This window comes from Mauremys mutica, chromosome 7 (assembly GCF_020497125.1).
Source record: "Mauremys mutica isolate MM-2020 ecotype Southern chromosome 7, ASM2049712v1, whole genome shotgun sequence".
Lineage (NCBI taxonomy): Eukaryota > Metazoa > Chordata > Testudines > Geoemydidae > Mauremys > Mauremys mutica.
The window spans coordinates 30,466,460-30,494,265 of NC_059078.1; the positions used below are offsets into that span (position 1 = coordinate 30,466,460).

Genomic DNA, 27,806 nt, shown 5'->3' on the forward strand with positions numbered 1-27,806 from the left:
TACGTACACAGTGCTGCTTACTCTTGGGTTCTGTCCCCAGCTCTAGGAAGGGAGTGGTGACTAGTGGTTAGAGCAGGGGCCTGGCAGTCAGGACACCCAGTCCATTCCTAGCTGCATTCCCCTGAGCTCCTATCACCTCTTTTCAGCTCATCTTCCCCAGGCTGTAAAATGGGAGTGATGATTATGACACCCTCATGTGGATGGTTAAACTTAATTGATTTAATATTTGAAAAGCACTTTCAAATCTTATTTCCTCTCCCTCTACATCCCCAAGGACCGAGTACTGTTACCTTGAGTGTCATTTGCTCAGGACTTTACACCCCCAACTCAGGAAAAGTGCCATGGATTTAGTTAGTACAAATAGTGAGGATGTGATTTTTATCCAGTTGGACAGTGGTCAGAATTTGGGATTTCTGTTCTGCAGACATTTCTGACAGTTTAAATCGCCTCTGGAGTCCCGGGCAGCGTGGGCCAGGCAGAGTGGAAGGGCTGGCTGAAGGACGCTGACCCCCCCGCAGCCACGCCCCTTCCACCTGAGGCCCCGCCCCATACCGGTAAGTTTTCAATTTTACTTTCACCTCTGACTGTGACCAGTGCTGGTGTCCACTCTTCAAAAGAGAGTGTGGACAAATTGGAAAAGCTTCTGAAAATTGCAGTAGGAATGATTTGAGGCCTGGAGGATGATTATATATTGTACATAACATAATAGTAAATATGATAAAGTTGAACAAAATATTTTGATAATTTTTTTTTTTGAAAACATTGATGAAATCAGGACATTCCCGTGAAACATTTTGATTTCATTGAATTGGCTTTTTCTGACAGAAGATTGTTCCATTGGAAAACTTCTGACCAACTCTACACAGTGCCCTTAACTCCATTCTGGGAGGTTAGGCTCAGAGTTACCTGCTTTCTAGATTTTAAGGCCAGTAAAGGACCGCTATTCTAATCTGACCTCCTGCCTAACCAATTGCACATGATCTCTCAGTGGGATTCTGTAGCTAAGAGGGTGAACGTGATCCTTGGGCATGTAACAGGGAAATATCAAGTAGGAGTCTGGAGATAGTGTTACCAGGAGCGGCGCCAGAGTTTCTGGCGCCCTAGGCAGAATTCGGGGGGCGGCATTTTGTGCGCTCCCCATGGGGCGCGCGGGAGCTTCCGGTTCCGCTCCTGTTGCACCGCCGAAGAAGGACCCTCCGCTGAAATGCCGCAGGCGACAGTGGCAGTCACTGAGCTGCTCAATTGCCTGCCGCTGTTTTCCGCGGCACGTCGGTGGAGGGTTCTTCTTCGGCAGCGCGACGGGAGCAGAACTGGAAGCTCCCGCATGCCCCGGGGGAGTGCACAAAATGCCGCCCCCCGAATCCTGGCACCCTAGGCAACCGCCTAGGGTCGCCTAATGGAAGCGCCGGCCCTGAGTGTTACCTCTCTACCTGGCATTGATGAGACCATTACTGGGATACCATGTCCAGTTCTGGTGCTCATATTTCAAAAAGGATGTTGACAAACTGGAAAGGGTTTAGAAAATTGCTGTGAGAATGATTCAAGGTCTGGAAAACCTGTCTTAGAGTCAGAGACTTAAGATTCTAATTCAGTTTAGTTTCTCCAAGAGAAGGTTAAGAGGTGATGTGACCACGGTCTAGAGGCACCTCCATGGGGAAAAGATTCAGAGAGCAGAGGGCTCTTCAGTCCATCACACAAAGGCAGGAGACCCACTGGCCGTGAGGTGAAGCTAGACAAATTCACACTAGAAATAAGGGGCGGGGGATTAACTGTTGGAAGAGCTGACCCAGAGAAAGGGTGGATTCTCCAGAGTCTTTGAGGAAGACTAAAAAAGTCGTACCTTATTTCTGATCTGAATTTGTCTGGTTTCAGCTTCCAGCCACTGGATCATGTTAGATCTGTGTCTGCTAGACTGTTGAGCCCAATTTCTGTATCCCATGTAGATACTTATAAACTGTGATCAAGTCACCCCTTAACCTTTGGTTTGCTGAAGTCTCTCACTAGAAGGCATGTTTTCCAATCCTTTAATTATTATTGCTCTCTCCAATTTATCAACATCCTTCCTGAATTGTGGGCACCAGGATTAGACTGAGGATCCAAGAGCCCTCTGTTCTCAGAAATTTCCTCATATAAACTTTCTTATAGGCTGCGATCAAGTCACCACCTAACCTGCTCTTTGATGAACTAACTAGATTGATTGAACTCCGTAAGTCTCTCACTTTAAGGCAAGTTCTCCAGACTTTGTATCCTTCTTGTGCTTCTTCTCTGGATCCTTCTTGTGCTTCTTCTCCGGATCCTTTCCAATTTTTCAACCTCCTTTTGAAAGTGTAAACACCAGAATTGGATTTGCCAGACTGGATCAGAGTCAAGGTCCATCTAATCCAGTTTGCTGTTTCTCAGAGTGGCTGGTACCAGATGATTCACAGGAAGGGATCAGAATCCAGCAGTGGGCTGATGTGGAGTAATCTCCCTCTCCCCCCCCTTCATCCTGGTCTCTGGTGCTATCATTGTCTCCATTTTACATATGGGGAAACTGAGGCACAGACAGAGACCATGACTTGCCCATGATCATGAAGGAGGCCAATGGCAGAGCCAGAAATAGAACCCAGGTGTCCTGCATCCCAGTCTAGTGTGCTATCCACTAAATATCGCCTCCTTATAAATACCTCCCCCATTTATACACCTGACACCGAACTGCCACTCCTGTAGGTACTCCTTAAAAGTGCCCCATCCAAATCCAATCCAACATTATCCTCTCTAAATTGCAGATGGGATGTTTTATAAACGAGTCGTTCTTTCGTTACCAAGATGCTATCACAGTGCAGAGCAAAGAGTCACCTCGGAGCAGGACAAACTGACTTAGCTGAGACTTTTTTCTGATGTTTATCTCTAGGTGTCTTTTTATAGAACTTGTAACGTACCCGCTTCTTAAGGAAAAAAAACAACCCTAGAGTTAATTATTTTGCTAATTTCATGCTGCATGCATTATGCATCGAGCCTTATCTTGGCTGTAATTGCAGACAGGTATGCAAATGCCTTTCAAAAGGGATTGTTAAAAGAAGTTTGCTCAGTTGCATTGTATCCAGTGCTAATAGAAATGAAAATTGCTCCAGTTAATAGAAAATGATACACGTTAGAAGCGGGGTGGGGAAAAGAAAATTCAAATTTGTGTCTGGGGAGGTTAATTATATTGATAGCAACATCTGATATGACAATATTTTTCTAGGGGGAAAATAGTATAATAAGAAGAGGAGTAATTTGGAGCTTCCCTTCATTAGGAGATATCCACATTCCATCTCCCATACTGGGAGTCATTTTGATCAGTTTGTTTTTTATCAGGTGTTCGTGGAAACATTTAAATACATGTGTATGTATAATTAAAAAACGGAAGGAGAAAATGTAAAATGTTAGACTCAGTAATAAAGTAGTGGCAAAATCTGTTCAGTGTAGGATGAAGAAACAGCATGGTCCAAGGTTTACCGTGGTATTGTTATTGTATTGTACCACCTAAAAACCCCAACCAAGATTGGGACTCCATTGTACCAGATGCTGGCCAGACCTTGACCAAAATCAGAATGCCATTGTGCTGGGCACTGCACAGACCCCCAACCAAAATCTGGATCCCTGTTGTGCCAGACGCTGTACAGACACATATTGAGAAACAGTCCCTGCCCTAAAGATAGTACAGTCTAAATCAGTGGTTCCCAACCTTTTCCAGGTGGCGGGCGCCGGACGACGAGCCACCGAGGACCGTGGCCGGCGGACAAGCATCTGCCGAAATGATGACGAGCCACCGAGGACCGTGGCTGGCAGACAAGCATCAGCCGAAATGCCGCCGAGAAGCGGCAACGTCAAGAGGCGGCGTCGCCGAAAATCAGCGGCTTTTCGGCAGCGACGCCTCTCGATGACGCCGCATTTTGGTGGCATTTTAGCAGATGCTTGTCCGCCGGCCAGTACGTGGGCGCATATAGATGCCCCGGTGGGTGCCATGGCGCCGGTGGGCACTGCGTTGTGAATGGGTGGGAAGGGAAACTGAGGCACGGAACTGATTTGCCCAAGGTCACCTAGTAGGTCAGTGGTAGAGCTGACACAAGAACCCAGGTGTTCTGAGCTGTAGTCCTGTGCGCTAGCTCAGTCCTGGCATTGCCACCAATCTGCTATGTGACCTTGGGTAAATCCCTTCCCCTCTCAGTATCTCTGTTTCCCCTCCCACCCTTTCTCTATATAGACTGCAAGCTCTTTGGGGAAGGGACTGTTTTTCAGTTGGGATCTGTGCAGCGCTCAGCACAACAGGGGATCAGAGCTCGGTTGGAGTTTGGCGCGTGCCTCTGGGGTCAGTTGGCATTTGGGCAGTGCCTGGCACAATGGGGTCCCTGAGCTCAGTAGAGGGCTGAGTCGCTGCTATAACACAAACCATATTATTATTAAACAGGAACTCTTTGCAACACTGAAAGCCGCTTGCGAGGTTTATCCTGTCTTTCAGCGCGGCTGTGTCCTGGCTGGGTTTATCTGCTTTTATAATCAATAATAATTATTCTGCCCACAGGGGATCTTTCACAGCCCTGGGTTGTAACAAAGCTGCTAATGCCTCAACAAACCAAGCATTTAGGTCCCCATCCAGCAGGGTGCTGAGCGCTCTCCAGTCCCGCCAGCCTTAGTGCAAGCCAAGGATGCTCCAGCCCTTTGAGTTATGCAGTGAATAATGTTTAGGGGCTTGGTGCAGCGATAAATCAAGGGTTTATTAATCTTAAACTCTGATATTCAGGCTTTGTAATGAATTGACTTTCAGGGCCTCCTGTGGTTCACTGGAGGGTTTAAACCTGAAAGCAGACAGACAGCTGGTGAGCCAAGATCACTGCCCTGCTCCATTTCCACATATCGGTTTTGATGGCCCAGGGGGGAATTTCTGGTCAGGGTAAAGAGCTTGCAACAAGCCCAGCATATCCCAGTGGTCATGGCACTAATCTGGGATACGGGAGGCTTACATGCGAGTCCCTGCTCTGCCAGATGTGGGCCTCAACCTGGCTCTCCCACATCCCAGGTGGCGTGCCCTGACCACTGCATTGTAGTCAGTCTCTCTCGCTTTCTCCTGGCGAAGCTGTTCCACGTTGTAGAAATAATTAAACATTCATTGGGCCAGAGAGAGATTTTCTCCCCTGGTGGTTAGGGATGGGTGGGATGTGACAGACCCAGGTTTAAGTCCCTGGTGTCTAGATACACAGGACGAGAAGGGTCATGGAGCCCATCACGGTCTGAGACTTGTCAAGCTCCATCTTCAAGCTAGCTAGGTTGTTTGCCTCCCACTGCTCGAACTGGGATAGGGAGGCTGCTCCAGAACCTCCCTTCTGGGACAGGGAGAAACCTTCTTCTCATTGCTAGTTTCAATTGATTCTTGGCCAGTTTATCCCCATTTGTTCCCGTGCCAACACTGTTCTTTAGCTTCAATAGCTCTTCTCCCTCCCTGGGGCCAGGGCCGCCCAGAGGGGGGGGCAAAGGGGGCAATTTGCCCCAGGCCCCGGGCTCCGCAGGGGCCCCCAAGAGAAGAGCGGAGGCTCCCGCCTCCGCCCCTCTCCTGGAGCCTCAGCGCATCAAGCGCCGAGTCTCCGGCCGAGCCCCTGAGCCCCGCCCCGATCCGAGCCGCGTGGTGAGGGGGCGGGGCAGCTGCCTCCGCTCGGCGTGGAGCTCACAGCCCCGCCCCCTCACCACGCGGCTCTGAGCGGGATGGAGCTCAGGCCCCGCTGGAGACGCGCTCGGGTAAGAGGCTGAGGCTGGGGCCGGGGCGGGGGAAGCGGGACCCGCCGCCGCCGCCGCCACGCAGCCCGGTCTTCGGCGGCGGGGGGCTCCCGCCGCGGGTCTTCGGGGCACTTTGGCGGCGGGTCCCGGAACGGAAGGGCCCCCCGCCGCCGAAGACCCCGGGCCCCCGGAATCCTCTGGGCGGCCCTGCCCTGGGGTCAACCCCCCTGGTGTATTTAGAGAGAGCAACCAGATCCCCTCTCAGCTTTTGACCAGGCTAAACAAGCCCAACTCTTTCAGTTATCTCTAGTAAGATCAGCCTACGAGCCCTCTTCTGCACCCGGGCTAGTTTGAATTCTTCTATCTTGGATGTGGGTGACCAGAACTGTACACAGTATCCAGATGAGGTCTTCCCAGTGCCTTGTCCAGTGGCATTAATACTTCCCTAACTCAACTGGTAAACCCTTGCCCGGTACAATCTAGGATCACATTTGTCTTTTTCTTGGCCGCATCACATTGGTGGCTCATCCTGCGATCAGCTAATACCCAGGTCTGCTCCCATGTTGTTTCCAACCGATGAGCTCCCAGTTCATAGCCGAAATTCCTGTTGGTAGTTCCTAAGTCCTTGTACTTTGCACTATTAGTTCTATTTGACAGTGCGGCCCTAAGTGCCTAGGGACTTTGGAAAATGCCAGTAGGCTCCTATCTTCATCTTTTGGCACCTAAATCAATTTGGAAATCTACCCCAAATCCCTTTAGAAAATAGGATTTAGGCTCCAAAGTCCCTTAAACGGCTTTTGAAAATTTTGTCCCTTGTCTCCCCTAGAAAATGAAGTGATGTTAGAACCCAGACTTGGGGAGGGTCATGTTAGCTAACATGCTGTTAAAGGCTACTTAGCTGTCAGTATTTGAAGGGGCAAGTGGAGTGCCACCTCATGTGGATGTATGTGGTTAACCCTCCAGCCTCAGTGGGGTTTAACCAGGACTGGCCGAGGCTCTGTCTTCACTGCAGAGTTAACTTGAGTTAACCTTGCTCAAGTGAACGTGTCTACACACTGTGAAATACCACTCTAATAGCCATGCTCACAAGGGCACTGCACTCACTCGTGGGAGTTGCTACGACTTCTGGGAGTGTATTCCACAATTCTTAGCGCCGTAGACAGCTGAGCCACTCTATGAATTCTCTCTCATTGAATGGGGGAAGATTGTGTCTGTCTTTTCTGGGCACCCATGGGATTGTGGGAAGGCATTGGAGGACTAGCACCACTTGAGTAGTCCTAGCCTGCATCCCCACTACAGAGCAGTCATATTAGCAACTGACATGTTCTGCTCACTTGAGTTTTAGCCTATGTCCCTCTGGGGCCAGCCAACCTGAGTTCAAAGCACCACCCCACTCAACACCCCTTCACTTGTGTGTAGACAGGAACTGAGTTAGGGACAATACTCCTGTTAACTTTGCAATTGACTGTATAGCTATGTTTAGTGTTGTGTTAGTTAACATGACTCCCCAGGGTCAGCTTCTAACATGACCTAATATTTTGGTGAAGGGAAACTCTTACTTCATCTTCCACCGGATTTTAACTTGGGTCAGCACGATGGGGGTTAAAAAATACATCCTTTCTCTGAGGCCCTGTCTTCACTAGGACAAAAGGTGTGTTCTTAACTCATGTTCGCCAAAGCCCTAGTGGAGACATGGCAAGGTGTAGCTTTAACATGAGTTAGCAGGTGGAGGTGAACATTCCCAAGAGGGAATATCTACACCAGGGGTCGGCAACCTTTCAGAAGTGTTGTGCCGAGTCTTCATTTATTCATTTAAGGTTCTGCGTGCCAGTCATACATTTTAACGTTTTTCTATAAGCCTATAATATATAACTAAACTAGTGTTGTATGTAAAGTAAATAAGGTTTTTAAAATGTTTAGGAAGTTTCATGTAAAATTAAAATGCAGAGCCCCCCCGGACCGGTGGCCAGGACCCAGGCAGTGTGAGTGCCACTGAAAATCAGCTTTGGCGCATGTGCCATAGGTTGCCTACCCCGATCTACACTGCAGTCCTGAGCGGTGACTGCAGCACACATAGGCCCACCTGAGCTACCTTTGATCTAGCTAGTGCAGGTACAAATAGTGGAGCTAGGGCAGCACAGGCTGGGCAAGCCCACGCTAAAGTCTGTCCTGCTGCAGCTTCTTTGCTCTTGGTACTTGAGCTGGGTAGACTCCAGCTAGCTTGGGTGTGTCTAGGAGTGCTGCAACTGGAACCCACTGGTGAGTGTGTGACAGGCCCTCTCTGCTGATGCACAGAGGAGAGGAGAGTTACAAACGCCTGCTCTGGTGCATGGGCTCTTTAGCACCAGCTGTAGTCATTTATGCTTTGAGCTCTGGAAGTCCCTGGTTCAATCCCTGGTATGTCAGCCCAGCATAGTGTCCTTGTGGTCATTAACTCCACGTGCGAACGACTTGCCTTTTGTCTGGTGAAAAAAATTTCCCTGGAACCTAACCCCTTCATTTACATTAATTCTTATGGGGAAATTGGATTCGCTGAACATCATTTTGCTTAAAGTCGCATTTTTCAGGAACATAACTACAACGTTAAGTGAGGAGTTACTGTACAGCTTGTCCTAGTGAAGATGCCCCTACTGTCCGTAGAAGAAGAGTGAACCCTTGGCCAGTCCTTGTGCATGTTTTAATTGCTCACCCCATTAATGAGATTAGAAGCTTAGCCAGCCTGCAAGAGGCAGCTTCTGCTGATATTTCCACTCGCTGCAGGGCCAAAGGCTAGCCGAGCAGGGAAAGTGTATGCATGGTGTTTCTGCTCCTGCCATCTTTTCCCAGCTCAAAGCCATGCACACAGGGGGCTGGAAAACAAGAATTTCAGCCAGCCAAAGATTTCAAACTTTTGATGTTTGTTTTTGTTCTGCATTGGAACGAAAACGAGTTTTTGAAAAAGCATGAGAGAGCCCCCAGCGTAGCCAGCTACCCCAGTGGCCAGGACACTGCCCTTGGGTGCAGGAGACCCAGGGTCACGTCTCTGCTTTGCCTGATTTGGAGAAGGAATGGGAACCTGGGTCTCTGTATTTTCTGACAAACATGGTTTGGTGACAAGTATCAGAGGGGTAGCCGTGTCAGTCTGGTTCTGTAGAAGCAGCAAATAATCCTGTGGCACCTTATAGACTAACAGACGTTTAGCAGCATGAGCTTTCGTGGGTGAATACCCGAAGAAGTGCATCCGAAGAAGTGGGTATTCACCCACGAAAGCTCATGCTGCTAAACGTCTGTTAGTCTATAAGGTGCCACAGGATTATTTGATGGTTTGGTGAAGAATTCCCCAGGAGCTCTCCAGAGAATCCCTGGGTCCATGTGCAGTTAAATAACTGCCCTCCCAGGTGCAAAGCTTGTATCCAAATCTCTCTCACACACTGGGTCCATGCTTCCTTTAGCTGGTAAAACAGCAGGAATCCAAAGCATTAACTGTGGCTGCTGCATCTTAGGGTGCGTTACCCAGGTGGGGAATGGGCCTTTAGGACTTAGCTGAGCTCCAGTTCAGGCTGTGGGGATAGACCCAGGGATCCTGCAGAAGCCAAGCGCTACATCCTCACTTTCCCACTACTCAGAGGCTCTCCAGACACAATCAGATGGACCTTGTTGCTGTGGACATAGGTTAAATCTGCCCTTCAGTTCTCAAGCCTGTCAATTGCCCGGAGGCTAAATTATGGAGGCAGTGTGGTCTAGTGGAGTGAGCACTGAACTGGGATACAGATGAGTTGGGTTCTGGTCGTGGCCCTGATGGTGACCTTGCGCAAACTACAACCCCCCTGTGCCTCAGTTTCCCCATCTGTAAAATGGGGATAATGATCCTGCCTTCCTTTGGAAAGCACTTTGAGTGCTGCTGATGGAAAGCACTAGATGAGAGTAGGGACAATTATTATTATTGAATCCCAGGGTGGGCACCACACTTAGGCTAGTCCCTGTCAGTGTGAGGAGCTGCTCCATTACCTTGAGCATTTGGGATCCAAACACTGCCAGGCACTCCAGGGCACTAGGCACCACCTGTAACCCTGGCCATGCCCCTTGCTGCAGTGTCAGCAGATGGCAGAGTTAAGATGCATGGGGAAGTTCACACCTCGGGTAGTTGTTTCAGGCTGTCTGCAGACTGAGGCAGGTGACATTGACACTCAGGTCATGTTTTCAAGCTTTTTCTTCGATCTCTCTCCCTCTTGCCCCCCCCCCAGACACCCTTCTGTCTTTCTCTAAATGAAAGCTGGGATTCTCACTCATTCTGAGACTCCAGGAGCTGCTTTAACCCCGCTTCCCTCAAAAGCTGCAAGTAGAACCCAGACATCCTCCCTTCCTGCCCCCCTCTTTAACCTGCTAGACCCACTTCCCTCCCAGAGCTGGGAATAGGACCCAGGAGTCCTTACCCTCACTGCTCCCCCCGACCCCCGGTGAGCATGGAGGAGTATGCCCCACATTGTCTTCTGGATCCCTGGGACATAACCCTTTTTGGTGATTTCTCCCTGCATTTCATGCAGTCTCCTGAGTGTTCCCCATTCATGCTGATGGAGCGATAACATCCCCATGGCTTTGCTGCAGGCAGCTAATGTGTGTGACCGGGTTTAGCCAGGCTGCAATCTATGTGTTAAGCTTACCTTCCTGCTACGCCGCTCCCTCCTCTCTGATCAACTTGGGCTTTAGACGCCTACTTCCATCGATGGGGCTGCAGCTTTGCAAACTCCAAGGGACTTTTTATGTCCACAGCGGGCATCAGTTCAGCCCAACCTCTTTTATCCTTCTTCCCAACCCAACACACCCTGCTGACAGCGATATATAATCAGGCTAGCCCTCCCCGGCAACCATGCACATTTCGGGGGCCGTCGGACTTCAGTTCAGCTCGGCTCTTTGTAAATCCATCCTTTTCAGCGTCAGGTTCCAGTTCACAGTCTGAAGGAATTTTTATTTCCTTGCAGGTTGTCCCAAGAGCCTCCCTTTTTTTGGCAATCTCTCTCCCCGAGACCTGGTGTCTGATTCCTTCTGCTTTCTTCCCAAAAGTTACTTAAAACAGGATAATAAACCCAATCCTTTCTCAAAGCCCCCCGGCAGCAGGGTGTTCTTGCATGACCAAGCTGAGGGATTTGTATTCACACCCCTCTGTGGAGGCAGAGTTGCTGTGTTACTCAACCGTGGAGGTAGCTCCCCTCCAATCCGCTTGACATACGCTGCTGAGTTGTCATGGCTGGCTTCAAAGGGGGAGCGGGCTCTGCTGCTTTTGCTTTATGACGGGATAGCCTTTCAAAAAAGAAAAGGAAGGGAAAAATCCATTCCCACCAGAGGTTTGACGTGAGATCAGCCTTTGCAGTGAGGAATCCAGGGCATTATCCCTCCAAGTTGCAACTTCTCCCCTGCAAAAATGATTGGACAAAGCTATTATGTAAAGGGTATTTGCAAAGGAGGAAACAGCAAAGTTGCTGGCCTAGTCATTAACAGCCATTGACCTCTGTGGTGTGTGTGTGTGTGTGTGTGTGTGTGTGTGTGTGCAATCTGACACTGCCAGTAGATCAGAGGAACACACACACACAGGTTGACACACACATTCACACATGTACACAGATTTGCACTGAGAAGGACATGTACACAGATCGACATAAACAGACTCATGTAGAGATTGACACACAGAGACTCCCTAACACATAAATGTGCACAGAGACTGAAACACACACAGAAACACAGACAGACACACACACTCACAGGGGGACACGGTCACACACACACACACACACACAAGCACATATATACACACATAATCTGTCTATGTCTCTCTCTCTCACACACACAGAGTCTTTCACTCAGACACAAACACATACGGAGTCCGTATTTCAGTGGATCAGAGTTGGGAGAAATAATTGTGCCATCCTTCATTCCCAAACCTATGTTCATACTAATGAGGCTGCAGACAGCCTAGAGCAAGCAGGTGACGAGTTCTGGGTACTCAGAATTTTGTGAAAATGAGAAGTCCCTTAGCTCAATCTCTGGATTTGGCTCAATGACCCAAATTTTTTAAAAATGACATCGTGATTTGGGGTGCCTGACCTGAGACTCCCAGGGTTTCTCAGAGGGTACTTTCTGGGAACCAGGTGCCTGCATTTCAGAACCCCTTTAAGAACGAAACATCCCCAAATCATGAGTTTCTTTGGAAAATGTAGACTCTTGTGGCAGGACTTTTCAGATAATAATATAGCGCTTTCCATCAGTAAACCTCAAAGCGCTTTAAAAAGGAGGTCAGTATCATTAGTTCCATTTCATAAATAGGGAAACCGAGGCACAGAGTGGGGCAGTGACTTAGCCAAGGTCACACAGCAGGCCAGTGGCCAAGCAGGCAATAGACCAGGTTGCCCGAGTGCCAATCCAATGCTTTATCCACTAGGCCACAGAAAATGGGGTCAAATGCGTAGATTTAAGCTCCTGAAATCCCATTTTCAAAAGCGACAGACATTTAGGAGCTGAAGTCCCATTGATTTTAAATGAAATTTAGGCCCCTAAGGCCCAGATCCTCAAAAGTATTTAGGCTTCTAACTCCCATTGAAACTAGGCACCTAAATACCTTTGAAGGTCTGGGCCTAAATGACTTTTGAAAAGGAGACTTAGGCTCCTAAATCACATAGGCACATATGAAAATTGTGCTCTAAGCTTCTAAGTCACTTAAGGATTTTTGAAGATTCCCCTAAAACCCTATGAGACTTTTGAAATTGGGAATTGGGCACTTTTGAAAATGTCACCCATTAAGCCCCATCTCCCAATTAATTTCTAATTCCACACTCCTTTGAAAATCTGTTATTATGGCGAGGCTTGGAAGCACTGACCAAAATGGATTTTTGAACTCGTTTGAAATTTTCAAATAATTTTCAATTCAAGATGGGTCTGTTTTCCATCCTCTCATCCCCCATCATCCGCAAAATGTTTTCAGCTGAAATTTTGATCACAAACATCCATCAGCATTTTATTATTTACCAAAAATTCGAGAAAGCGGCTTCTGATGGAAAAGGTTCTGTGGAACTTTTTCACCAAAGAAGGAAAGATTTTTCTAATGTTGATGATTTTCTGTGAAAGTTTAAAAAAAAACGTTTTTGGCTGGGGGAAAAAACTTAGTTCATAAATTTCATCTCTGATCGTCTTCCTACAAATGGGGAAACTGAGGCACAAGGCAGTGAGGTGATTTCAGAATGAAATCAGAATAACATAATCTGTGTTCAGTCAAGGCTGTATACACAGGGGCATTGCCTTGGTCAGTAGAGACTTCTGAGTCAAAGAGGGTGGGGATTCCGATCACCCACACAGACCTGGGTTGGTATTGGTATAATGAAAAAATGCTCCCATCCCGCCTGATGTTTTTGGATTCTGCCTGGAGATGAGCCACACGGCTCTCCCAAGAAAGAAAAGAACAGAAGGGGGAAAAGCACTGAGTGAAGGCATGACTGGGATAAATGACTTCAAGATGGAGAGCTGTGGGGGGAAAGGAAAAGAAAAGCCGTCTGACGTCTGGTGGCTTTTTAAACCATTTCTGCTAGCGTGGGGTGTTGACAAATTGGCTTAAAGTTTCGAGGCTGCATGGTATGGTATGAATCCTTCGTCTGGCATTATCTGTGCTGCCGGAACTTGTGTTATGGAAATCGGGAGCCTGCAGCGTGGATTTCTCCAATTAATTTCCAGCAAATGGGATTTTCACAGCCCATCTCTGGACCCCTTTGCTCTAACTTTCCGTTCCGCCTTTCCTCTCTTTTCAAGCAAAACCACATGGGCTCATGGTGCAAAGAAAAGAAGTTTGTGCTCCAACCCTCCCCTTAGAATCAGACCCCCGGAGGCCAGATTCCAGGGCTCAGCACCACAAGTGAGGACAGAATTTTCTTCCTCAAAAGCACAGTTCCCATCCTGCTGAAAAGCCAAACATGAGTCTCCCACTGAGTGTGGGCTGTAGAAATCTTGTCCAAATTGTGGGGCTGGGAGGGTCCCACAGCTCAGGCTCCGTCCCAAGCCCAGAAATCTTCACAGCAATGAAACAGCCCCGCAGCCCGAGCCCTGTGAGCCTGAGTTGGCTGGCGTAGGCCAGCCATGGGGTTTTCTTTGCAGTGTAGACATACCCAAAGCCATCCACACTCTCAACAGCCCGATCTTCCTTACAAGCCTGTCTCTTCTAATAACGTGGAACCCTGAGCGCTGCAGCTCTTTTAGCCCTGCTACCTTACGGGAGCAGCAACTCACCCCTGTGAAGAAAACCTGTGAATCTTCCTTCAACCCCTCCACTTCCTGCAATTTGCTGGGCTGGTGAAAACAACCCAGCTTCATTAGTGTCACTGAGGCCAGATCCCCTGTTGTTGTGAAAGGGCATTTGCTTTATTAGAGCCATTGGGGTCAGATCCCCAGCTGGTGCAAATAGGCCATAGCTCCACTGGAGCCAATGGGCTCAGATCCCCAGCTAGTGTAAATCACTATTGCTCCACTGAATTAAAGGGAGTTACACCGGGAACAGCTGGTCATTAGAGTCAGTCTCACCAATAATGTCTGGCTGATGCACTGCAGGGGGCAGTACCACTTTCTGCCACTGGGGGGTGATGTTTGGTGGGGCAGATCCACTCCAAGGCTGGGGCAAAGGGAGAAGATATAGCCCCCCTGAGAGGACAGGGCTGTCTGCCCATGGCCGACTGCAGCCTCTCCTCTCAATTCCCCCTCTCCTCTCCTCCCACCTGCGCAGTCCTGACACTTTCGGTTTCTGGGCACCGATGAATGCTGCTTTACAGCAGCTGGGAACACGGCTCCGCACTACAAGCCAAAGCTGCTGCTCAGTGCTTTGGCTTCCAAAGCCGGCACCACATAGGCCCGGTCAGCAGCCGCTTCAAAGCCCTCCCTTATTAATGAAGCATTCCTGGTTCATTTCAGCACTGAAAGAAACCTGTGTAATAAAAGGCGCTAAGGGGGTCTCAGTGGAGGGGCAGGGCCCCGCAGAAAGCACAGGGAGCGTGGGGTGGTTCTGCCAATAGAGCACAGGAAGTGCCGTGCTGTTCTCTCAGTGGGGTTATGGATATAGATAATCCCCCACCCCCTTATTCTGCAAAACTCAGAGGTGAAGCTTAAATCCCCTTTGATGTTATTACAAGCGCTTTTTTCCGTTCAATTAATAGCAAGGAAAAGAATGCTGTGAGAGCTCCCCAGAGCCGGGTATGCTGGTAAATATTAACAAAGGCACCAGACTGGATCAGACCAATGGCCCAGCCGGCCCGGCATCCCATCCTCACCCCTCACTCCTGCTGATCACACCAATGGGCCTATCTAGCCTGGTATTCTGTTCCCACTCCCCAACCCCAGATCAGACCAGTTGGCCCATTTAGTCCAGTATCCTGTCTCTCCCCCACCCCCGCCCAGATCAGACCAATGGGCCCACCTAGCCTGGTATCTCATCTCCCACCGGCTGCAAGAAAGCCTGTCTCTGCTATTATTGGTATGTACTGTGTGCATGGAGGTAGCATCCAGGAGACCCAGATGGGGACCCTGTTGTGCTAGGTGCTGTACACTCCCTGCCCCACAGACCTTATGTTTGAAGTACTCTATGCCTCAAGGTACTACTGAAATACTGCTAATAATGCACATGCCAGAACTGGGCTTTGATCTTGGTACTACCATCATACCAATAATAATGTGCTCGCCATAATGACTACTCAGTCTGAACTGAGGCCTCTAGGTGCTATCATGATATCAATAATAATGCACACCCTATAATGACTCATTGATCTGGGTTGTGTCTCTAGTTGCTACAGTAATACTAATAACATCACACATCATAATGATACCCTGATCTCAGTAGGGATGTGTAGGCACTGCCATAATGTGGACAGTATGATGATGCTACCGTAATGCCAGTAACAATATACATGCTGTTATGATGCCCTGATCTCAGTCTGTAATACAGATAATAAGGATGAAGCGGCTAGTGCACATTCATGCTGCTGTCCCCTGCTGATTGAAATGAGAACCATATGTCATAGGCCCCCATCCATTAAGAGCAGGGGGAGAGTCTCTGTTTTCTCTCCATGCTTCTCTGCACCCTGAGTCTGAGTGAATGTGACTCTGGGACATTGCCCGCCTCTTGTTAGAAGCAAACCCCAGAAGCGACTAGTCAGGCTGGGTTAGCTGCAGCCAGCTCCAAATGTGAGATTGGCCATGTTTAAAGCAAGGGGAAATATTAGAGAGTGGGGGAGATTGTTGTGAGCAAATTTGCAAAGGCATCTCACCAGCACCAGGGCCGATTGGGAATGTGCAGTGGCACATCCTACCCCAGGGTACCTGGGCTGTGCCCTCTCCCTGCAAGGGCAGCTAGAGGGATGCATGCATCAGCCCCTGGTTCCAGCCAACAGCAGATGAAAGCGTCTCTCACACAAGCATGGCAACAGATTGTCACCAGAGTTGTGAAGAGGGAGAGCAGTGTGAATTACTGGCGGGCGGCAGGGCTCTTTGATCTTCCCCACTGCTTGCAAATTAGCATCTTCGGGTTTTTTTAATAATAATGAAAAAGCTGCTTTTGTTTCAAATGATCAAATGAATAAGTAAATACTCAGGTGCAGTTTGTGCAAAGCAGAGAAATCTGTAAAGAAGCAGCAGAGTGAACTAACAAGTAGGGGCACTGGATTGGGGGGCCGGACTCCTTGGTTTTAGACCTACCTCTGAGAGGGGAGGGGAGTCTAATGGTTAGGGCAGTGGGGTGCTGGGAGTCAGAATCCTTGGGTTTTATTCCCAGTTTTGGGAATGGAATGGGGGTCTAGTGATTAGAGATGGGGGCCTGGGAGCCAGAACTCCTAGGTTCTATCCCCAGCTCTTGGATAGCCATGAGGTTTGGTGGTAAGAGCAGGAGAGCCTCGGAATCTGGACTCCTGGGTTCCATCCTTGGCTCTGGGAGGGGAGTTGAGTCTAGTGGGTTAGAACAACAGGGAATGGGAATCAGGACTCCTGGGGTCTGCTGTGGAAATTGATTCACATATTAACAGTGTTCAAAGTCATAATAGTAAGGGTATGTGTAAGTGGGTATGCATGTGGCGTGTGCACGTCTGTGTGAGTGTGTGCTTCATATGGATTCATCTGGACCGGATCCACCCTAGCCCTGTGCCCCGTGACCAGTGGGAAAAGATGCTGTCAAATGCCACCCGAATGAGAAGGTTAGCGCATTGTTCTCCCCTCGCACTGGTCTAAGTGACAGCAAATGGGCAGCCTGCAGACGGAACCAGACTCAGTTGTACCATAAGGCTGGTAGCTGCCAGCTTGGGGTGGGTGATGGAGAGAATCTTTTACTCCCTAGCAGGGATTGTAACAAGCTATTATCGACCTCTCGTCTGTGCAGTCAGACTGGGAATTATTGTACTGGTGGAGTAGGGTGGTGCCTGGGCAATTAGGCTGCCCAAACTCCTTACTCTGTAATTTTGCTTCCCAACAAAGAAACCCACATAAATAAATTCTGCCTGTCATTGGAGAGTGCTGGGGTGCGGGAGGTGGGAGGGGAGTAGGGATGCTGGACTGGTAGAGAATGCCGGAGCTCTTTCCCTGCTCTGGAAGGGGTCTAGTGGTTAGAGCAGTGAGGGCTGGGAGGCAGGGCTCCTTGGTTCTAATTCTGGGCTTGGGGGAATCCTGGCCTCTCTTGTCCTGGAGGAGTGCATCATTAACTCCACCGATTGGCCTTTTGTTCATTAGCCAATGATTTTCTTTCCTCCAGCGGGAATCTAGATTTTACATTTTTTAAAATGGCATTATTCTTAGACTGTCTCCTCATCCCAGAGCTGGGAGCAAAACCCAGGAATCCTGACTCCAGGCTCCTCCTCCACCCTCCAGCCTTCCCTGCCTCCCCTTTATCTGGCAATTGCTTTGGATTGATTGTTCCAGTGTGAGGTTGAATCCAAATTGCGTGGACTCACCACTTAATTTGAAAATCAAAAGCTTTGATATTGAGATGTAATCCCTCAAAGGAGCAGCTGAACAGCTGTGCTCCAACCACACTGGGGAGGGGTGCTTCCACATTTCAGCTTCCTAGCATGGTGGAAGGGCAAGAAGACACAGTCGCTCGGCGGGGAATGTGGCTGATTCTGGGGAGCTACCTGCCCCTGACTGGAGAGCCAGTGTTTATAGTTTCATACAATTTAAGGCCTGAAGGCACCATTAGATCATCCAGTCTGACCTCCTGTCTATCACAGGCCGTTCAGTTTCACCAATTACCTCTGTGTTGAGCCCAATGAGTTCAGTTAGACTGAAGCATGTCAGTCCTCAGGAGACTAACTTGTTGTGAGCCCTGGGCAAAGAACAGTGGAGACTGAGAGGCCCCCAATATCCGAGGCTCCTTCGCTGGCAGGGAATTGATCTGGTGAGACATGCCCAGGTGATCCCAGCAGGCAACCCCTGCCCCATGTTGCCAAGAAAGGTGAAAATCCCCAAGGTCCCTGCCAATCTGACCTGGGGAAAATTCCTTCCCGACCCCAAATATGCATGTTAGCTGGACCCTGCACATATGAGCAAGACCCACCAGACAGTCTTTTGAGCAAGAAGATTCTCTAGACCACCTCAGTGGCTGGCTCATCCTGTCCACTGTCCCATCTTCAGCTGTGGCCAATCCCTGAGGCTTCATAGGTGGTAAAAACCCCCAACAACCCTGAGAAAACATCTGACCAATTGTGCATTTGCAGAATGTCCCTTCCTGACTCCTGCAGGTGACTGGCTAAGCCCTGAAGCATAAGATTAGATTAGAATCATTGTCTGTCTTCAAAGCTGCAAGTACTAGGAGCGTGTTGAGGGCAATGAAGATAACCCCCTTCTCCCCGTAGCCTGTGAAGGAAGAGGATGAACAGGGGGATGCAGATGTATAGTTTTATGGGTGGAGAAGAGGATTCCAAGTCCCTGGGCAGACATGCCAACCTGCTGTTAATATTCACTTTTCATTAGCAGCTTTTAAAGCATTTACAAAGGAGATTATCATTATCCCCATTGTACAGACGGGGAAATGGAGGCACAGAGACAGGAGGAGTGATCTGCTTAAGGTCACTCACCAGGCCAGTTGCAGAGCCAGGACTAAAACCCAGGTGTTCTGAATCTCAGATCAGTGCCATATCCAACATGTTTGCCCTGGCTGATGCCTGGTCTCTGATGACTGTTAACTGTAGCAAATTGCTAGTGTACGTAAGGCCCAGGAATCAGGACGTGTAGTCTAGAGGTTAGAATAGGTGGGATCGGGCATTAGGACTCCTGGGTTCTATTCCATTCCCTGAGGCTGCTCTAACTTATACCAGCCCCAGAACAGTGGGAATGGCAAGGTGTATTGAAGCCAGAAGCCCCCCTCAATTCCCAAAAGGCAGGACCAGAGTAAATGAGAATCAGGCCAAAGATGTGTAATTTTCTAGGCCTGGCCAATGCAGAATGTATCCCTGGGCCATGGCTGCAGAGGGCAGCATAGAATCGAAAAAAAAGAGTGCGCTTTAATCCCTTTATTTTAAAAAAATAATTGGAAACAGAATCTGCGTAAGGAAAAAACCCAACTGAATAATTGGTCCTGACTGCTAATATTTTGGCGCTGTTTTAAATATTCCATCTAAAGTAATTGCTCTGCATCCCCACCCCCAAGCCCCAGAATGGTTGGGTGGTTTGTGTGAAAATCCCTGCTTTCTAGCAGCCAGGGGTCAGTGCAAAAGGGCTGACTCGCCCTCAATGCAAAGCATGCATTGATTTAAAAGTGCTGGTCATTTATTTGAATGCCTCTGTGTGCAACATTTCATGGCGCGCTCCATAATATACAACACAAGCCTTTTGCAGTCGCATGCGCAGTGCATCCTGGCAGCAAAGCAGGGTACACATTTTGTTGGTGGATCCTTTCTTATTGCCATAGCTTGGAGTTGGTGAGGTGATTGCCGAATCGAAAGGGAGCTTCAGAAGAGATCTTCATGGGGCACGGAGTAATGGGCAAACAGCACTGAATACATCACTGGGAAAGGGGGGAACGAACTGTAGGAAACAGGATTAGACTTGAGATCCTTCTAGTTTAGTTTAGAATTATCTTCAATCTCTCACTGTTAGAGCCCAGCCCAGTCCCTTCACCTATGCAGGGCCGGTGCAAGGATGTTTCATGCCCTAGGCGAAACTTCCACCTTGCAACTCCCCCGTCCCCGAGCCCCCGCCCTGAGGCATTCCCCCCACCATGGCAGCTCCCCCCCTCCGCCCTGAGGCGCCCCCCCCCCCCGCGGCAGCTCCCCACCCTCTGCCCGGAGGCACTCCCCCCGCCCCAGCTCACCCCTGCTCTGTCTCCACCCCGAGCACGCCGTCGCTGCGTCATTTCTCCCGCCTCCCAGGCTTGCGTCGCCAATCAGCTTAGATCACCGCAAGCCTGGGAGGCGGGAGAAGTGAAGCAGCCATGGCGTGCTCGGGGAGGAGGCGGGGCAGGGGTGAGCTGGGGCAGGGAGTTCCCCTGCGTGTCGCCCTCCCCACTTACTTGCTGCAGGCGGCCCTCCCCGCGCTCCCCTGCCCCAGCTCCCTCCGCCTAAATGCCGGCGGCGACCGGGGCGACCGAAGATCTGGCCGCTGCAGTCGCTGCCGAAGAAAATGCTGCCCCCCAAATGCCAGCCCCCTAGGCGACCGCCTAGGTCACCTAAATGGTTGCACCGGCCCTGCCCCTATGCCTCTCCAGCATATAGGGAGAGTTCACCTTTAGTTCACAGGGTCAAGTCCAACCTCAGTCAGTAGAGACGGAGCTTCATTCCCTGCACCTTGGCTCACGGGTCACATGAGCTTTGTGGATCTCACCCTAATTCCTTGTGAACAGGGGCCTGTATTCAAAACACCTTGGACCTGTTTTTCTGTCATCCCATGTTGTGTGTGGTCATTTGCACTAGTACAAAGTGAGTGGAAAACACAAAGGGCTGCTTATCCTTCACACGTGTGCAGTCCTTTGCACTAGCACAGTGTTAGTGCAAAACACTGGAGGCTTTATTCTCCATTACCTTGGACCCTATGCTGTCATTTGTACTAGTGCAAAGTGAGTGTACAACACAAAAGGTCTAATTCTCCATCACTCTGCCCCATGTGTGCTCATTTGCACTAGTACAGAGCAAGTGTGGAATGCCACCCAGTTGGAACACTAGCATTTTACACTTTCCAGTGTAAATGATTGCACAAGGTTCAGAAAAAGAGAACAAGATCCCTAGTCAAGTATCAGAGGGGTAGCCGTGTTAGTGTGGTTCTGTAGAAGCAGCAAAGAATCCTGTGGCACCTTATAGACTAACAGACGTTTTGCAGCATGAGCTTTCGTGGGTATTTGCATCCGAAGAAGTGGGGATTCACCCACGAAAGCTCATGCTGCAAAACGTCTGTTAGTCTATAAGGTGCCACAAGATCCCTAGTGTTTCACACTCAATTTACACGAGTGTAAATGACTGCATAGGGCACAAGGCCACTGAGAGCCACGCTCATTGCACCCTTTCAGTCACTGAACTCCTTCTGCATGCTGCTCTGTGTCTACCGCCCCTTTAACAGCTGATAACCCCTGAACCGCCATCATCAGGCCATCCTTCCCTTTGCTGGCTGGAAACCAAGATTCCCAACTACATCTTGAATGCACAGAACTTTTTGCTCCAGATAGCAAATGCCAATATCAGATGGGAATTGAAGGAGCAAGTCCCCCACGCCCCCCAAAAAATTCCAAGAGAGTAATCGGAATGATGTGATTTTAAGGTGGAAAATCGAGCACACAGAGTCTTGCCTTGCACAGGTCCATAGAAATGATATTCCAGCCCCAATGGACCATATAAAATTGCCCATTGGCAGACACAGCCCAGACAAAGAGGTGGAAATAGGCAACAGGGAGCGTGTGCAAATTACTCTGAACTAAATAGCCACATTGCAGCCTGCATCCCCTGCGCTGTACCTCTTCCCTCTGCCACCTGCAGTCACCTTGGTGGCAGCTGCACCAGGCCCCCAGTGGCAGCAGGTGGTACTGCACCTCGCAGTGCATCAAACCATGCGGCACAGCAGCATTTTGAATCGATAGCACTGGGGAGGGACTGCACCTGTCGTGTTAATTCCATGCCGGGCTGTAATGTGTAGCTGAGCGAGGGCTTCCTCTTGGCCAACACATCAGGTACTGAACCCGGGACATCCAGAGCTAAAAACATGAGCTGCTACCACTAGAGTTGGTGGTCTTTAGCCAATGGGCCCTACCTAGGGGATGGCACTGGGGGGACTTGTAGCCAGAGCAGTGCAAATAACGGGTTTCTCAGTGTGTGGCACTGAAAAATCAGGAGAAAATATGTTTGGGGTCAATCAGAAAACAAAACTTTTCAAAATTTTCAGTGAGTCAAAAAGTCTAAACCAGTGTTTTGTTTTGGGACATTTTAAAAATATTTTTTAAATTAAAATCAAATCAAAGGACATTTTGCAATGAAAAAGCATACCTTTTTGATTTTTTTCAGAATATTCCCCTCCTCTCCCCCCTCTCCCCGCCCCTGAACAATTTGGCAAAACCAACACAAATTCAGGAAACGGAGCTGCATTTTTTGCTGACAGAAGTTTTGGTCGGAAAACGTCGCCCAGCTCTTGTTGTGCCATGCTCAGCAGATGTTATGTCTGTGAGAGTGTGGACGTCTGTGTGTGGGGAAGTGCTGAGAGTGCAGCGGGACCCTCTGGATCTTTCACTCCTGTTTTCCATTGGAGCCGGCGTCCCAGCCACGACCCGAGCAGCCCCCTCTCCCCATCACAGGCTGCCTCAGACATTTATGGAAGCAGACCAGTGTGCTTGTCTGCTCCCATTCCCTGCCTCTCGCTTTCCTTGGTGACCTCCCTGCCCTTTGCCATCTGCAGGGATCTGAATGTGACACTCCGCTCCAGGGCAGGCCCCAGATGTTGCATGGAGCAGGGTAGATTAATTTCTTCACGCTGCTGCAGCAGAACAAATGTGGCTTGATGCAATCAGGCAGACAGACATTGTGATAAGGGCACTGCGGCAGGACACAGGACACCTGGGTTCTTCTGCTTGCTTTGCTGCGTCAAGCCCCTTCCCCTCTCAGGGTCGCTGTTTCCCCTCCCACCCTTGTTCTTTTTAGATTGTAAGCTTTTCAGTTCAGGGACTGTCTATTACGGGGTGCTTGTGCATCGGGCCCTGATCTTAGTTGGGGCTTGTGCATCACCTGGCACAATGTGGTTTCTGATCTCAGTTGGGATCCAGTCTCAGTTTAGGCTAATGATGCTAATAATGATGCTAATAATAACACCGGGGTCATATGAAAAGTTCCCAGCACTAGTAATGGAGTGAGACTGGAACTGCCTGCAGCAGCAGTTCACTTGAATCCACACATGGGGACTGGATGACACCACAAGATGATAGAAATGGGAGCACAGCCTTGGTAGTATTTGAACCTGCAAACCCAGGTGAGTTGGTGTGTCTCAGCGTAGCCATCTATCCACAGCCACCCATCTAACATTCATCTCTACCCTTACCTGCTGTACAGAGCCCCTCTGTCCAGCCCCAGTATAGAGCCCTCTACTGATCCATCAATCCCCAGCTTCCACATTTATCTGTGTATCCCCATGCGTAGCCCTGTCTCTCCCTCCCCTCCTCTTACTGGCTCTGCCGTGTGGAGCTCTGTGCCTCTGAACAGAAGCAGCTCAGCCAGTGTACAGGGCTGCTTCCCAGCCTGTCCCTCGCCCACTCCCAGGGGCTTTCCCCGGGGCTGCTCAGGCTGGAGAGAACCCAGTGAGTAAGAGCCTGTCAGAGCGTTCGGGAAGGGCCCGCACTGAGCCCAGTGTTTGGAGGGGAATCAGGCAAGAGGAGGCTCTGTGAAGGGACCCATTCTACAGGGTGTTTAACATAGCGACAGCTATTTATACAGGGATTCCTTGTCCGGTGCTGAGATGCAGCATGCTCTGGGGTGAAGTGCAGGGGCTGTTTACTACAGGGATCCCTCACCTGGCACTGACGTGCAAGTAGCTCTGGTGTGGGACATCTGTTTATACAGAGATTCCTTGACAGGTGCTGACATGCAGCTGCCTCTGGGGTGGAGCAGTTGTTTATACAGGGACGCGTCACTTGGTGCTGAGGTGCCGACACAGGTTTGGGCAGATATTTATACAGGGATCTCTTGACAAGCACTGAGATGCAGCTGCCTCTGGGGTGGAACATTTCTACCCATGCCAGCAACACTTTAGGACGACTGATGTGTCCAACAGCTGGTGGCTTGGAGAAATGGCATTAACTGAGCTGGATTTTAACCAGGGCACTGGGAGTGAAAATAATATCTCTGCCAGAAACCCCGCCCCCCTCCCCACCTGGCCAGTTCTTTAATGATGGCAGTGCGGGAGGGGGAAAGCCGGTTTCCCCCGGATCCTCAGCTCCTAAGCGTCTGCTGCAGCATGCGGCACCATTTCACTAACGCCGCAGCCTGCTCCCTTCCACGTAGGCACCTGAGCTTTTTCAGCACAGATTCCCCGGGGCTTCAAGGACATTTCCAGTCTTCCTGCCGTCTGGCAGAGCAGCTGGTGGCATGGAGGGGAGTTTAAGGGAAGATTTATGAGACAAGTTAAAATTTAATTTGGGTGGCAGGGCCTGTGCTGCTGCGATGCTCCTGGGCCAAGATTAATTGCTGTCTTGCTCACAGCACTTGATCCCCCCCACCACCTCCATTTAGCATCCAGTGAAGTAGTTCAGGCCAGGAATGGGGGAGGTCTGATACTAAGAGGATGGGCATGATCCTAGACTTTGCATAAAATGTGGCGTGAAACAGAATGGGACAGAATGTAGCTTTATGCAGGAAGTCGTGTGGACAGAGGACAGGACTGGGGGTCAGGACTCCTGGATTCTATACCTGGTTCTGGGAGGGGAGTGGTGTCTAGTGGTTGGAGTGTTTGTGGGGGCGGGGGCTGGGAGCCAGGACTCCTGGGGTCTATTCTCAGCTCATGGAGATGAGTGGGTTCTCTAGAGGGTGGGAGTCGAGACTCGTGGGTTCGATTCCTAGCTCAGGTCGGGAACACACATGTAGCTACAGCAGGGAGGTCTGGCCCGTTGCCTGTACAGTGAGTCATGTGCTGTCAGGAGCTATCTAAATAATAACTATTAATAACATCAGATAGTGGGAGTCTGGGGGGAGCGAGAGAGATGAATGAAACAGCACTCCCAGCCGTAACCCTCCCGCAGCACAGACTGGAGCTCGACTGCGCGCGCGAGATTGATTGAACTAGTACTGTCTCCTCAGGCATCCCTTTGTGCTGGACAGATCCTCAGCTGGTGTCAATCAGCAGGAGTTCTGCTGACTCCAGTGGAGTGATGCTGATCTGGCTGTTGATGCCAATGGAGTGATGCTGATTTACACCAGCTGGGGATCTGGCCGCTTTCAGTCAAGCGGAGTGGTGAGCGCTGCACAGACCTCAACAGAGACTGGAGCCCCCACTGTGCTGAGTGCTGCACAGGCCCCCACTGAGATCATGGGCCCCATCCTGCTGGGTGCTGCACACATACTTTAAGAGACAGTCTCTGCCCCACAGTGCTTGCCATCTAAACAGACAAAGGATCATTATCCCATTTTACAGATGGGGAAACCGAGGCACAGAGAGGCTGCATCTGGGATTTTCAAAAAACCCAGGAACCCATCTCCCAGCCTAAGCAATCTGGGTACATGGGGAGCTTTAGGCAGCCTCAGGAATTGAACACAGTCATCCTGCATCCCACTCTGCCACCCTAACCCCGAAGCCAGGCCTCCAGGGGCCTTTCAGAGCCCGTGGCCAGCAGCCTGTATCATAGATTCTTATCCCTCCACCTTTTAATCCTTGCTGGGTTGTATTGACCACAGCTTTTGCAGCAAATGAGATGTTGTGGCTCCGTGGGTTGCATCTGTTTAAATATTTAATGGGGGATTTGCCTCTGCGCTCTCACCTGGCCTCTCTTAAAAGACCTCCTAAATAGCTTCTGAAGCTCCCCTGCTGATCAAAGCACACAGTTAAAAGAGATGCCTAGTTAATCTTGCAAGAGCTCCTGGCCTCAGTTAGACCCGACACTGGCTGCAGGCAAAGCTGCTGCCTTGTAGATGGTACCACGTCAGGGAAGAGACAATCCGAATAACTGCTCCGGAAGCCGGCATTCCGGGGTCCTCCAACATGCAGGTTGCATCAAAGGTGTGAAATACCCCAGCGCTGGGGCTATTTGTGGTGCCTTGCCCAGAGCCTGGGGGTATAAGGAAATGCTTGTCTGTCTAGGCAGATTTATACTCTTTCCATCCATTTGTAATATCTATATGTCCATTCCCATACACTCCCCTCTATCCATCTCAATCCATCTCCCCTCCACATTCCTATATCCATCGAACCATCCCCATACATACACACCGTTGAGAACTGAGATGCATGCCTGAGTGTGCAGAGAGCCTGCAACAAGAGCTCCTAGGGGTGCGAACAAGGCATGGGGGTGGAGCTACAGCTGCCTAGGTCCTGACAGTGCCAACTATCCTTTCCTTGTCCTTAACAATGAGAACAAAGAGCATTTCCCCCAGCTCTCCTTGCTTCTAATCCTCCTGCACCTTTCCTTTTGCCAGTTTCCAGATTGAGGGTGGACGGCTAATCAGAGTTTATTCCACTGGGACTGAGAATTTGAGACAGGGTTTGAAATAACTGAATTACCCTAAACTGCTCATCTGGTTGCACAGTGTAATTGGATTGATTTTGCGTGCAGTTTATATATATATATTGTTCCCCTTCATCCCAGTTGCCAGCTGCATTTAATATTTTAATTCCCTAAGCTTCTTTAGACTAGGGCGAACAGGAGAGAGAGGTGTTTATGACCAGGTCTTGTGGGGGTGTTTGGGGTGGGACAGTTCTGGCACTCCTTTGTGAGCTTGAGTCAGAACATTTAGGGCTCTACAGGAGGACTGGGCGTCAGGACTCCTGAGTTCGATCCCCAGCTCTGGGAAGGGAGTGGGGTCTAGTGGTTAGAGCAGGGTGACTGGGAGTCTGGACTCCTGAGTTTGATCTCCAGCTCTGGGAAGGGAGTGGGGTCTAGTGGTTAGAGCAGGGTGACTGGGAGTCAGGACTCCTGAGTTTGATCCCCAGCTCTGGGAAGGGAGTGGGGTCTAGTGGTTAGAGCAGGGTGACTGGGAGTCAGGACTCCTGAGTTTGATCCCCAGCTCTGGGAAGGGAGTGGGGTCTAGTGGTTAGAGCAGGGTGGCTGAGAGGCAGGGCCCCTGGGTTCTATCCCACCTATACTAGAGCTGAAGTGGTACCTAGCCCTTCTGCTCTTCACAGAGGCAGGTATCACACAGATTTCCTAAACTCCCCTCTGTGCATGCAGACACCTACACACACTCTGAATGTATCTCCCCTCACCAAACACTCTACGGGTGCCCCCTCCCTACGCACACCATGCAGCTCAGCTTGAGGAAGCATGCAAATCCAAGCCCTGTGTCACGGGGGCTTTGGCAGCTAGCCATCTCCCCCCCCCCCCACTCTACCCTCCACTCAACCCACAGATATTCCCATTCCCCGCCAGGCTGGCTTTGACGCACAGAGATCTATTTAAATGTAAATGGCTGTAGGCCCAGCAAAGAGAGATCTGGACTCATTCGGAGCCCCTGGATGCTGTCAGAGGCAACTGAATGGAAAGAGTGAGGGGCAGTGTGGTCTAATGGGACTCCTGGGTTCTGCTCCTGCTTTGCCAGTGCCCTTGTAGGTGACCGTGGGCAAGTTCCTTCCTCTCTCTGGGCCTCTGTTTCCCCTCCCACTTGTCTGCTCAAACTGTGAACTCTTCAAGGGAGGGTCTGACTCTTTCTCTATGCAGTGCCTGGCATGATGGGAGCCTTGATTTCAATCGGGGTCTGTGTAGCACCTGGCACAATGGGGGCCTGATCTGTCAGGGTCTGTGTAGCGCCCCACATGAACAGTCCAGTCCTCAGTCCAATAGATCGCCGCTAGCTGGAAAGCATCAGAGTGAGATGTAATAGAAAATTTTTAGACAGAACAATTTTCTGTTGGAAAACAGTTTGGTTAACATGGAAACATGTTGCAGGAACATGTCACTTTTGACAAATTTATTGTCAGGA

The 27,806-nt window shown here is 49.9% G+C and overlaps 2 protein-coding genes across 2 annotated transcripts in view; one reads left to right on the top strand and one right to left on the bottom strand.

Annotated features, from left to right (window-relative positions):
- MACROD1 (mono-ADP ribosylhydrolase 1) overlaps positions 1-27,806 on the top strand; it is a 203,971-nt gene that overhangs the window by 51,938 nt on the left and 124,227 nt on the right. The gene's annotated exons all lie outside the window — the stretch shown is intronic.
- Positions 1-27,806, bottom strand: part of FLRT1 (fibronectin leucine rich transmembrane protein 1) — a 99,402-nt gene that overhangs the window by 8,851 nt on the left and 62,745 nt on the right. Inside the window, exon 3 of the mRNA XM_045024863.1 lies at positions 10,374-11,123. The gene's annotated coding sequence lies outside the window, so the exon portion shown is untranslated. The remainder of the gene's footprint in view (positions 1-10,373; positions 11,124-27,806) is intronic.